This window comes from Phacochoerus africanus, chromosome 14 (assembly GCF_016906955.1).
Source record: "Phacochoerus africanus isolate WHEZ1 chromosome 14, ROS_Pafr_v1, whole genome shotgun sequence".
Taxonomy (NCBI): Eukaryota; Metazoa; Chordata; class Mammalia; order Artiodactyla; family Suidae; genus Phacochoerus; species Phacochoerus africanus.
Window position 1 is genome coordinate 19743043 of NC_062557.1, and position 11928 is coordinate 19754970.

Below are 11928 nucleotides of genomic sequence, written 5' to 3' on the forward strand. Positions count from 1 at the left end.
GGGAAGTTGGTGAGAAAAACCATAGGACTTCCTGTCACCCAAACAAAATGGCGTTGCCGCAACCAAGACAGCTCTGACTTTTTCTGCCGGGGTGAAACTGGGACCTCTGTTCTGGAAGGCAAAATCAGAATGATGGCTTCTAAGCATGTAACTACTCCTCAACCATTAATGTTATTCATGCAGGGAGATTTCAGAAAAAATGGCGCCCACTTCCCTGCTCCCCTGGGGCCCTGACCCAGCTGGAGAGCCTGGGAACCAGCCTAAAGACGTCGACGAGACCGGCCTGAACCCCTTCATCCTAGGATCTCAGAGAGAGGAAAGGAGTGAAACACCCCTCATCTTTCCCTCTTGACTTTTCCCCCAAATTCTCCAAATTTGAATCCATGTATCAAACATGTGTTGAAGATTCCTTTGTGCCCAGGCAGTGTGGGAGGTCCTGGAAAGGCCCTCTAGGGGTCAGAAGGGCAGTGGAAAACCATCAAGGAAGAGCTAGGATATTCTTAATGCCACTCTCGGGGCTGGTGGCAGAGCTGTGTTTATTACTCTGATCTCTCTGCTGCCTAAACATGAGGGCAGGTGACTGGAAGACAAAAAAATACAACAGGTCTGCTCCCTGTCCGCTGAGGGCAGTTGCGGGAAGGGAATGGGGCAGAGGGGGGCCAGGGCCATCTCGAAGGGCAGTTCCTCCTGTTGCAATCCATTATTTGTCTGCCTTCACTTTTTTTTGTCTTTTTGTCTTTTTGTCTTTTTTGTTGTTGTTGTTGTTGCTATTTCTCGGGCCGCTCCCACGGCATATGGAGGTTCCCAGGCTAGGGGTCGAATCGGAGCTGTAGCCACCGGCCTACGCCAGAGCCACAGCAACGCGGGATCCGAGCCGAGTCTGCAACCTACACCACAGCTCACGGCAACGCCGGATCGTTAACCCACTGAGCAAGGGCAGGGACCGAACCCGCAACCTCATGGTTCGTTAACCACTGTGCCATGATGGGAACTCCCTGCCTTCACTTTCAACGCCCAAGCACAGCCTCAATTTCACCCCCGATGTCCCTGACCTAAAATTTCCCCTCTGTCCTAAGTCATCAAACTGCCATCGTTAATAATGGATGCTTTGAACTCTAATTCTCCTGAGTGGGGGTGGGTTTGTTTGTTTGTTTGTTTGTTTTTGACGGAGCAAACCCGAGGCATATGGAAGTTCCTGGGCCAGGGATCAAATCCCAACCACAGCTGCAACCAACGCCACAGCTGTGGCAGCGCCAGAGCCTTAACCCACTGTGCCACAGTGGGAACTCCCTCTCCTAAGTTTTATACTATTAGGCAAAAAACATTCCTTTTTCACAGGCTTTTTCTCTTTGGTTTTTAGGGCCGCACTTGTGGCATATGTAGGGTCCCAGGCTAGGAACCTAATTGGAGCTACAGCTACCAGCCTGCACCACAGCCACAGCAATGCCAGATCCTTAACGCATTGAGCAAGGCCAGGGATCGAACCCAAAGCCTCATGGTTCCTAGTCAGATTCATTTCTGCTGCGCCACGACGGGAACTCCAGGCTTTTTTCTCTTTCGTCACAGTGAAATTTCCTCCTTCTCTCTCACTTTAAGGGCTGTCTTAAAGATGTCAGGAAAAAAGAAAAAACCAGACACCCTGCCACCCTTAAGATGTGAGCTTGTTCGGAAAATGTATTCCCCCATCGCTACCTCCTCACCCTCTGTGGGAATGGTAAGAAAATTTCACATATTTATTTATGAGTTAATCATCCTTTAAGTGACGCTGCTTCGAGATCGTGTGGATGTTTTGTAGACTTAATTTAGGCTGGTTTTCTTTCCAAAGTTTTAAAAATCAGTATTCCAAGTCTACGTGACAAAGGGACAAGTTACACAAGTTACACTTTTTTCTCTACCTAGCCCCCACTTCTGGGAGCAGGGAATTTTTGTGACCTCTGCTTTCTGTTTGAGGTCCATTTTTAAGGAACACGTAAGGCTTTCCTCGGGAGAGATGCAAAAAAAACCAAAACAAAACAAAACAAAAAAAACAAAAAAAATAACAAGGCAAACCAAGAAGCGTGTGGATAGGAAGAAAGCGAGGAGGAGCTGGCGTCCTCTTTGTAAGCCAGGCACGTCCACAGCTGTCTCCTTAGCCCAGGGCCAAAGGTCTGTGTTAATGTGCTCACTTGCCAAACTCCAAAGAGACTGCTCCTCCGCAAACGCCATTTCTTCACCCAAGAGAAGGAGGATGCATTCCCAGGGCGCCCTCCATGCCATATCCGAGGGTGCCCACAGCTCGGCCCATGTGGGACCGCTCCCCAGGCTTTCCTGAGCCTCCAAAGGGCTTTGGTGGTCGCAAGAGCGGCCGCCTTGCTGCCAAAATAGCGCCTCTCCGCCTTGGGATTATAGTCATCATGGTGATTGATGCCTCCAGAGTGAAAATCAGCAATCTGGTGAGGTAACTAAAAATGAATGCATCTCCTTCTAGCGTTCACTCCACCCAGCCGAGCCCCCCCTCCCCGTAGAACCAGCACATTGGGGCAATCGGGCGGCCGAGCTCCTGCTTTCAGAGTCGCGCAGAAAGAGAGTTCGGGGGTCTGGGCTCCCCCGCCCGGTTCGGTAACATCGCAAACCCTGACCATCGTCCCCTCTGCCTTCCGAGAGGGCCCCTGGTCTGACTCCTCGCATAAACGCCAGCCGGTGGGTTCACCTTTCGAACAAAGTCATTTGTTCCACACATCAGCATCTTACCATCCTCTGTTGCAAGCTGGCTGGCGTGGAATGGGGGCGGGGGTGGGAGGGGGAAGGAAAGAGGGAAGTGAGGATAAACCTTTACCACATGGGGAGCTCCCGTCGTGGCGCAGTGGTTAACGAATCCGACTAGGAACCATGAGGTTGCGGGTTCGGTCCCTGCCCTTGCTCAGTGGGTTAACGATGCGGCTGCAGATGCACTTCCGATCCCATGTTGCTATGGCTCTAGCGTAGGTTACAGCTCCGATTTGAGCAGCCCAAGAAATAGCAGAAAGACAAAACAAAAACAAAAACCTTTACCACATGGGCATGTGTGGGACAAAGACCTTTCTTCTTCTTAGCCATGTATTTACTTTTACATAACCCAGAAAGACCTTCCCTCACCCTCACAGCCCACTCTCAATCCATGGTGTGAGTAGAACTCATACAGAAAATTTTAAAAGAAACAGAGAAATCCGGAGTTCCCATCGTGGCGCAGTGGTTAACGAATCCGACTAGGAACCATGAGGTTGCAGGTTCGATCCCTGGCCTTGCTCAGTGGGTTAAGGATCTGGCGTTGCCGTGAACTGTGGTGTAGGTTGCAGACGCACTTCAGATCCTGCGTTGCTGTGGCTCTGGCGCAGTCCGGCAGCTGCAGCTCCAATTCAACCCCTAGCCTGGGAACCTCCATATGCCGCGGGAGCGGCCCTGGAAAAGCCAAAAAGACCAAAAAAAACTTTTTTTAATAAAAAAAAGAAACAGAGAAATCCAATACTGATTGATCATCCCCTTGACTGAGCATCAGTAGAAATCCCTGGCCTGTTTTATTCCCACGGACTTGGATCAGATGGGGCTTCACGTGTGGCAAGGATTGACTGGGGTCCTGCTGTCAGCTCCTTGCATATCTGGATTTAAATGCAGATTCACTTGCTTCCACTTCTCATGAAAGTACTTCTACTACTTCTACTTCAACCCTTTTAGAGTTGGAAGGGATTTAAGAGATAATGTAATCAAGCCCACACATCTATTCCATCATTAATTGAAATGGTTCTAGTTCCCTGATCTGAATATGTGAAATTTCTCTTTCTAATTCAGTGTATTCTTTTTTAATTCTTTTTTTTTAATTTTTTTGTCTGTACCCACAGCATGAGCAGGTTCGGGCCACAGCAGTGACCCAAGCCACAGCAGTGACAACACCAGATTCTTAACCCACTGAGCCACCAGGAAAACTCCTAACTCAATGTATTCTTTCTACCCCTGCACCTCTGTTTAATTTTCCTGGTATCTCGGGGTTCCCATCATGGCTCAGTGGTTAACGAATCCGACTAAGAACCATGAGGTTGCGGGTTCAATCCCTGGCCGTGCTCAGTGGGTTAAGCATCCGGCGTTGCCGTGAGCTGTGGTATAGGTTGCAGACGTGGCTCGGATCCCATGTTGCTGTGGCTGTGGTGTAGGCCAGCAGCTGTAGCTCCGATTCGACCCCTAGCCTGGGAACCTCCATATGCCACAGGAGCAGCCCTAGAAAAGGCAAAAAGACCAAAAAAAAAAAAAATTTCCTGGTATCTCTAAATCTTTCATCTATCCTCTTCCTTCCAGTCTATCAGCATTCTTTGAATTTCCCTCAGATTCCCTCAACCCTTTTGAAATATACTCACACCTGTCAGGGAACCAGTTCCCATTGTGGCTCATCGGGTTAAAAACCCGACAGAGTGTCCGTGAGGATGTGGATGCCATCCCTGGCCTCGCTCAGTGGGTTAAGGATCTGGCACTGCCACAAGCTGGAAGATGCAGTTCGGATCTGACGTGGCTATGGCTGTGGCACAGGCCGGCAGCTGCAGCTATGATTCGGCGCCTAGCCTGGGAACTTCCATGTGCCGAGGGTGCAGTCGGCTCTAAAAAGAAAAAAAAGTAGGTCAAGGAATTCCCCCCCCCCAATTTGTTCTTCCCTGTCCCTATAGTCCAGTCCCAAGCACCTCCTCTTGCTCTGTGTCTTCCCTCGCACCCTGCTGGGCACTGCTGGCGCAAGTCCCCAGGATACATGGGTCTGACCCAGTATAAATTCAAAATCTTGAGCCTCGTCTGGGGCCCCCGCTTTCGCTCTTCTGGACAGTGGTTTTGCATTCCGTGTGACTCAAGATGTCTCTAATCTCCTGAAGTCTCAAGCCCACTCCCGCCACAATCATTCTCAGGAGACTTCACCTCCTGCTTACAAGGAGGATGGGGGTCATTCGAGGCCATTCAAGGCTTCCCTCCCATCCCTGGCCTCACCCCCGTCGCAGAATCAGTCCGTGCTTCGACCTGATGTTTCTTTCTCTCTCTAGGAACATATTCCTTCTCCTTCTCAAAGCTCATGCCTCCGCCATGCTCTTCGTCTCATCCTCCCCCTTGGCCCCCCTCTTAACGCCAGCACCCTTACCCTTCCTCTCTCCTTGCTTCTTACCTTCCTCCTAAAACATCCTCAAGTCCCCACCAACCTAAAAATAGGAAACGGTTTTTTCTACCTGCTGTTGCCCAACCTACTTCCCTTCTCTGTTTCCCGATACAGCCAGAGTTCTGAGAAAAGTAAACTCTCCTCCAAGCTCTCTGCTCCTCTTCCTCCTCTCGCCTGCCCCCTTCTCCAGCTTACCCCTCCAGCCTTTGACATTTGCCCCCACCCTCATGACGTTCCTCGTTTATGTCCTCATCCATTCAACAGATCGTGTACTGAGAACCCGCTCTGTGCCGGTCATTGTGGACACTCGCCTCTCAGAGAGCTTACTGTTTGTATCCTAAGCCAGTGGTTCTCAAATTTTGCTACACGTTGAAATCCTACGGGATCGTTTAAAAATACTGATGTCTGGGAGTTCCCACTGTGTCTCAGTGGGTTACGAACCTGACTAATTTCCATGAGGATGAGGGTTCGATCCTTGGCCTCACTCAGTGGGTTAAGGATCCGGTATTGCCGTGAGCTACGGCGTAGGTTGCAGACTCGGCTCAGATCCGGTGTTGCTGTGGCTGGGGCATAGGCCAGCAGCTGCAGCTCCCATTCGACCCCTAGCCTGGGAACTTCTATATGCCGCAGGTGGGGCCCTGAAAAGCAAAACAAAACAAAGCAAAACAAAGCAAAAAAACCTGATGTCTGGGTTTCACTCTGAGATACTCTGAGTTCATTGGTCTGGGTATGGCCTGGGCATCAGGATTTTTAAATGCTTCTCAAATGATTCTAGTGTGTAGCAAAGTTTGGGACTCACTGCCCTAATCCTCTAATGCAGGGTTTCCCAACCCCAGGACTGCTGGCCTTTCTGGCAGGGATCATTCGTTGCTGGTGGTGGGGCTTTCCTATGCACTGCAGATTGCTTGGCAGCATCCCTGGCCTCTACCTACCAGAGGCCAACAGCATCCTCTGCCCCCAGTGGTGACAACCAAAAGTGTCTCCAGAGATTGATTGCCCAGTGCCCCCTGAGGGGCAAAACCAACCCTGGTCGAGGGCCACTGCCCTAATGTCTTTAGTTTTCTTCCTCCTTGACATGTTGGCGACATGGTGAAACCCCTCCTTCAGAAGACTCTCTTTAATTTGGCTTTCGCAACAGTGCCCTCCCTGACTCGTCATGCAAGGACATATTGATACTCAAAACATGTTTATAGTCTGGACCTAGACACATGTCTCTGGCTCACCTCTAATTGGTTACTCATCTACAAGGAAGAAATGTAACCTTTATCGTGGGCAGCCACACGTCCAGCCAAAGACTGGGGTTCTGGTCCCGCAGTACCTTCGGGTCATGTCGTTTTCCAGTTCTCCTCCCTTCTCTCCTGCAAGTACAGATGTGATAGTGTTGCATCATCTTGGACCCTGTGAACAAAGTCATGACCCTGGGGGTGGCAGAGCAAAAAAGTAGAAGGATCCTAAGTGTCTAACCTCCCAGAGCCACCATACCAGCCCCAGACTGCTAACTCTGTTCTTTTTTTTTTTTTTCTTTTTACCGCCGCACCCCTGTATAGAAGTTCCTGGTCCAAGAGTCGAATCAGAGCTGCAGCTGCTGGTCTAAGCCAGAGCCACAGCAATGCCGGATCCTTAACCCACTGAGTGAGGCCAGGAATCAAACCCATAACTCCATGGACACTATGCTGGGTTCTTAACCCACTGAGCCATAAAGGAAACTCAGTCACTCTTAAATTATTATGTGAGAGAGGAAGAAATACAATTCTGTCTGATTGTGTGTGTGTGTGTGTGTGTGTGTGTGTGTGTGTGTGTGTGTGTGTGTTTAGGGCAACACCCTCTTCTATACCGGCATATAGAAGTTCCCAGGCTAGGGGTCTAATCAGAGCTGCAGCTGCCCGCCTACACCACAGCTCACAACAGGGCCAGGGATCAAACCCACATCCTCATGGATACTAACTAATCGGCTTCCTTACCCCTGAGTCACAACGGGAACTCCCCTTCTGTCTGACTTAAACTACCATGTTTGGGTGTCACTGTTATATCAGCTGAGCCCACATCCCAATCAATACACATCCAATCAAATGCAACTATCATTTCTGGCAACCCTCAGATCTCAATCTCCAGGCCCTGCAATTCTCAGACTCTAACCCCATGTTTCCCTTACCTGTTGGACGCTCCTGCTGGATAACCAACTAGGATGTCAAGCTTCGTATATTTAAAATCAAAATCATGCTCTTCCCCACCCTCGCCCTTCCTGCCGTTTCCCCTAATGCTGCTTAAAAGTCATCCTGTTCTCCAAGTCGTCCAGGCTCCACGTCTGCAATGCCTGCCTCCCCGATGAGCCCTCCATCCAATTAATAGCACCCCACCAACCTTAGGTTCCCCTCCACACCCCATATGCTTCCGCCAAACCAAACCACTTGCTAGTCACCACCCCCACTCCCAACCTAAATACTCAGTGGGCTTCTAGAACCATGGCGGACTCTGTACTTCTTTCTACTGAAAGTCCCTACCCGGCCTGCCCTTTCCAAAGGCATGTCTGTCTGAGTCATCCCACAGAAGCCCAGCACACAGCCTTGCACGTGGTAGGCACGAAAATGTTTGTCCAATTGAAGAGATCAAGTGGTTTGCCCAAAGCCACAGGGCAAGTTACAGATGTTCTGCTGTATGATGGGGGCTGTACATTCAAATGATAAACTAGATTTCCTGCCATTTTTTTTTTTTTTAAATTGGGCTGACAATGTCATGAGGATAAGGGCTTCTTAGGAAAAGGCAGTGATTTGAGAAATTCTAAACTGCAATTTAAGTAAAGTGTTCTGCTATTCTGAGCCTTTGGCATAGCATGCAGTATAATTATATCCGTGTGCTGGGTAATACAAGATAAAATATAAGCATTTTATATAGTTTCATGGACTAAATGTGAATCTTCATCCAAACACACTCTAGCCTGCCTGATGCCTTATAGGCCAGGAAGCATTTAGAATACTGAACTATTTTTCAAATTCAACTTGCTCAAACCAACTTGAGAATCACTGAGGGATCCTCTTGGCCAAGTTTAAACAGATCAGAGGATTCTTGCGGTCAATATTTGAGCCATGTGGCCTGCTCTTACAATGAATATCTATAACCAACCTTGTTTATATAGTCACGATTACTTTTTTAAGATTTTTTTTTTTTTGAGCTGTAGGAAAAAGAAAGCAAATCAGTGTGTGCTGAGTACTTACTTAGGCACATGGCTAAATACTTTAATCATTAACGCCACCACCCCAGGAGGTGGGTAGAAACTGCAAGACACAGGGAAGTGGGTAGAGAGACAGCAGGGCCATTTGGCCAGGCCTCAAATGATGGGGCCTCCAATTTCTGCTGCTTTTCAGAAGCACATTTGAGCAGGGGTGGTTTATAGGCGCCGTGAACTATAGGCAGCAACTCTTTCTAAGAACCATATTGCCCCCAATTGCCTTGATCTGGCCTAGTCATTCACAGCTACCTGTAAATTCCAACCGGGTTTTTTTGTGGTGGTTTTGTTTATTTTTTTGTCTTTTTAGGGCTGCAACCCATGGCATATAGAGGTTCCCAGGCTAGGGGTTGAATCAGAGCGGTAGCTGCCGGCCTACGCCACAGCCATCACAACACGGGATCTGAGCATTATCTGCAAGCTACACCACAGCTCATGGCCACACCGGATCCTTAACCCTCTGAGAGAGGCCAGGGATGGAATCCGCATCCTCATGGATGCTAGTCAGATTCATTTCTGCTGAGCCACGATGGGAATTCCCCAACAGGGAGCAGAAACTATCATGCCTGCTCACAGGAGACTTTTCTTTCTCCAGAGCACAGGGAAACATGCTCTGTGGGTGTCAGTCAGCTATTTCCGTAAATATAAAAAGCAGACTGATTAATTGCACACACTCTTACATAAGGTGCATGTATAATGACATACGTTAACATATTTGCTTATTACAGTTTAAAATTTGTGATTTATATTAGAAAAAAAAAAACCCTCTTCCTTGTAACTTTCTACATTTTACCTTTCCCTTTATTAGCTTTAAATCTGGTTGACATAAAATAGAAAGATTTGGGGCTTCCCACTGTGGTGCAGTGAGTTAAGAATCCAGCGTTTTCTCTGAGGTGGCTCGAATTTGATCCTTGGCCCAGGAACTTTCACATTCTGTGGGTGTGGCTGAAGAAGAAAGAAAGACAAAAAGAGAGATTGATCTCACAGTCAATGTTCTCCTGTGTCTACACTAGTGTTGTCTTTTATGTCAGTTCTGTAACAATACTCTTTGGATCAGTTTGCATTTTTTTAAAATAGTCGCACAGTTTCATTGACCACTTTTAAAGGTATTGGTTTTTTGCTTTTTGCTTTTTAGGGCCACACCTGCAGCATATGGCTAGGGGTCACATCAGAGCTACAGCTACAGCAACGCAGATCTGAGTGCATCTGCAACCTACACCACAGCTCACAGCAACCCTGATCCTTTTTTTTTTTTTTTTTTGGCTTTTTGTCTTTATAGGGCCGCACTGGCGGCATATGAAGGTTCCCAGGCTAGGGGTCCAATCGGAGCTGTAGCTGCCGGCCTACCCCACAGCCACAGCAATGCCAGATCCGATGGCAACGCCAGATCCTTAACCTGCTGAGTGAGGCCAGGGATCGAACCCTCAACCTCATGGTTCCAAGTCGAATTCATTTCCAATGCACCACGACAGGAACTCCTGCTTTACATACTTGTGACTTGTGAAAGTAAATACTGCATGTCACCAATTTTTTTAAATTTTATTAAAGTATAGTTGATTTATCCTAAATTTCTTCATATTAATATATTAGAGGTTTTCTAGTTTGCCACATTATTTTTCAGCCTCTACTACTAGCTAAATCTAAGGGCAAGAGAAGGTGTCCATTGTGGCACTGGACAGTATTATAGGTCTTATTTCCATATTAGAAAACCGAGGCTGAGCGAGATGAAGCAACGGTATAAAACGGTATCAGACTCACAGTGAATTTCCCAGTCTCTGGGATTGGTTTTGTCCCCGCTACAAGACCCCCCCTTGCCAAAGTTGATTCGTCTAGGACCAGACATGTGACCCAAGCCAGGCCAATCTGACTTCTTCTCCGGAATTTTTTTTTTCTTTTTAGGGCCCAACCCACAGCATAGGGAAATTCTCAGGCTAGGGGTCACATCTGAGCTGCAGCTGAGGCCTATGCCACAGCCACAGCAACACCAGATCAGAGCCGCATCTACAAGCTATGCTGCAGCTTGGGATAATGCTGGATCCTTAACCTACTGAGCGAGGCCAGGGATGGAACCCACATCCTCACAGAGACAATGTCAAGTTCTTAACCAGATGAGCCACAGCGGGAACTCCCAGAATTATTTATTTTTTATTTGTATTTATTTATTTATTTATTTTTGCCATAGCCATGGCATATGGAAGTTCCTGAGCCAGGGATTGAATCCAAACTGCAGCTGCAGCCTATGCAACAGCTACAGCAATGCCTGATCCTTAACCCACTGCACCACAGTGGGAACCCCCTTCTCCAGAATTTTTGACACTGGAATTGAGAGAAGAGACCAGGCCTTCTGTAATGGTAAAGTTATGATCCATGAGACACAAGAGCTACCAGAAGCCATGATCCCCTCTCTGGGGGAAAAGCTGAACTGAAAGAATAAAGCTAACAGAGGGAGGAAAAAAAAAATCCAGAGAGGAAAGCGTGTCCTGGAGGCATTTAAATACCTGCCTTCCATTATCCCTGATTCTAGATGCGCTGGGATCCTTCCCCTAAATCCTCCTTTTTGCCTAAGCTGGGTCAAGTCGTCTATACAATTAGTAACTGGCAGAGCAGATGTCTGGATTGGAGGGTCTGACTCCTAAGCCCATGCTCTTTTTGCTGAAGATCAAGTTCACCCGATGGCTCAGATCTGGTCTCTGGCAATGTGGGAACAAACAGCACAGAGGCACGGAGCTCAGCCCTTCAATTTCACGTGATTCACACACCTATTCAGCCTCCATCTCCCACAGTGTGTGGGAAGCTAGTGTTCCCACAGATGTAGATTTCAAGATGACACGTGTGCCTCAGGGCATGGGTTCGGAAGGAAATGCTACACTCCCAGCTATGTGTCTACACTGGACTTGGGTGGCCGGTGAATAATCAGCCCCGTGAAGCCACACCCAGACAAACTCGTACAGACTTGGAAGGAGGGGAAGGGAAAACAGAGGAAGTGGAAAATCTGAAATAAAGGCAAAGGTAACAGGCTTCTGCAGGGTTATACGGTTTGCTGCTGGTTCCAAGTGCATTCCCACGCCTTCTCTTGTTTCAGTTCCACCGCATCCCTGGAGGCTAGAGAGCTGGACAGTGGTACCTACACTTTACAGAGAAGAGACCTGAGGGAAGAAACCTACCACAGTACCTGGGGCATGGTGGGCCCTTAATAAATTCATTCTCTCTCCCTCTCTCTCTTTTTTTTTTCTTCTTAAAGCCACACCTACGGCATATGGAAGTTCCCAGGCTAAGGGTCAAACCAGAGCCGCTGCTGCTGGCCTACACCACAGCCACAGCAACGCCAGATCCGAGCTGCATCTTGGACCTACACGGCAGCTTGTGGCAACACCGGATCCTTAACTTCCTGAGCAAGGCCAGGGATCAAACCTGAATCCTCATGGCTGCTAGTCAGGTTCTTAAACCACAGAGCCACACAGGAACTCCTTTTTTTCTGGGGGGTGCGCCAAGCCTGCATCATGCAGAAGTTCCCAGGCCAGGGACTGAACCCTCGCCACAACAGTCACCCAAGCCACAGCAGTGA

General features: G+C 48.4%; 1 long non-coding RNA gene across 1 annotated transcript; it reads left to right on the forward strand.

Annotated features, from left to right (window-relative positions):
• Nucleotides 1-1599: 1599 nt before the first annotated feature.
• On the forward strand, nt 1600-11576 carry LOC125115040 (uncharacterized). The gene is made up of 2 exons (XR_007131967.1): nt 1600-1714; nt 11446-11576. It is a non-coding gene; the product is annotated as an uncharacterized LOC125115040 (long non-coding RNA).
• The last annotated feature ends 352 nt before the right edge of the window (nt 11577-11928 follow it).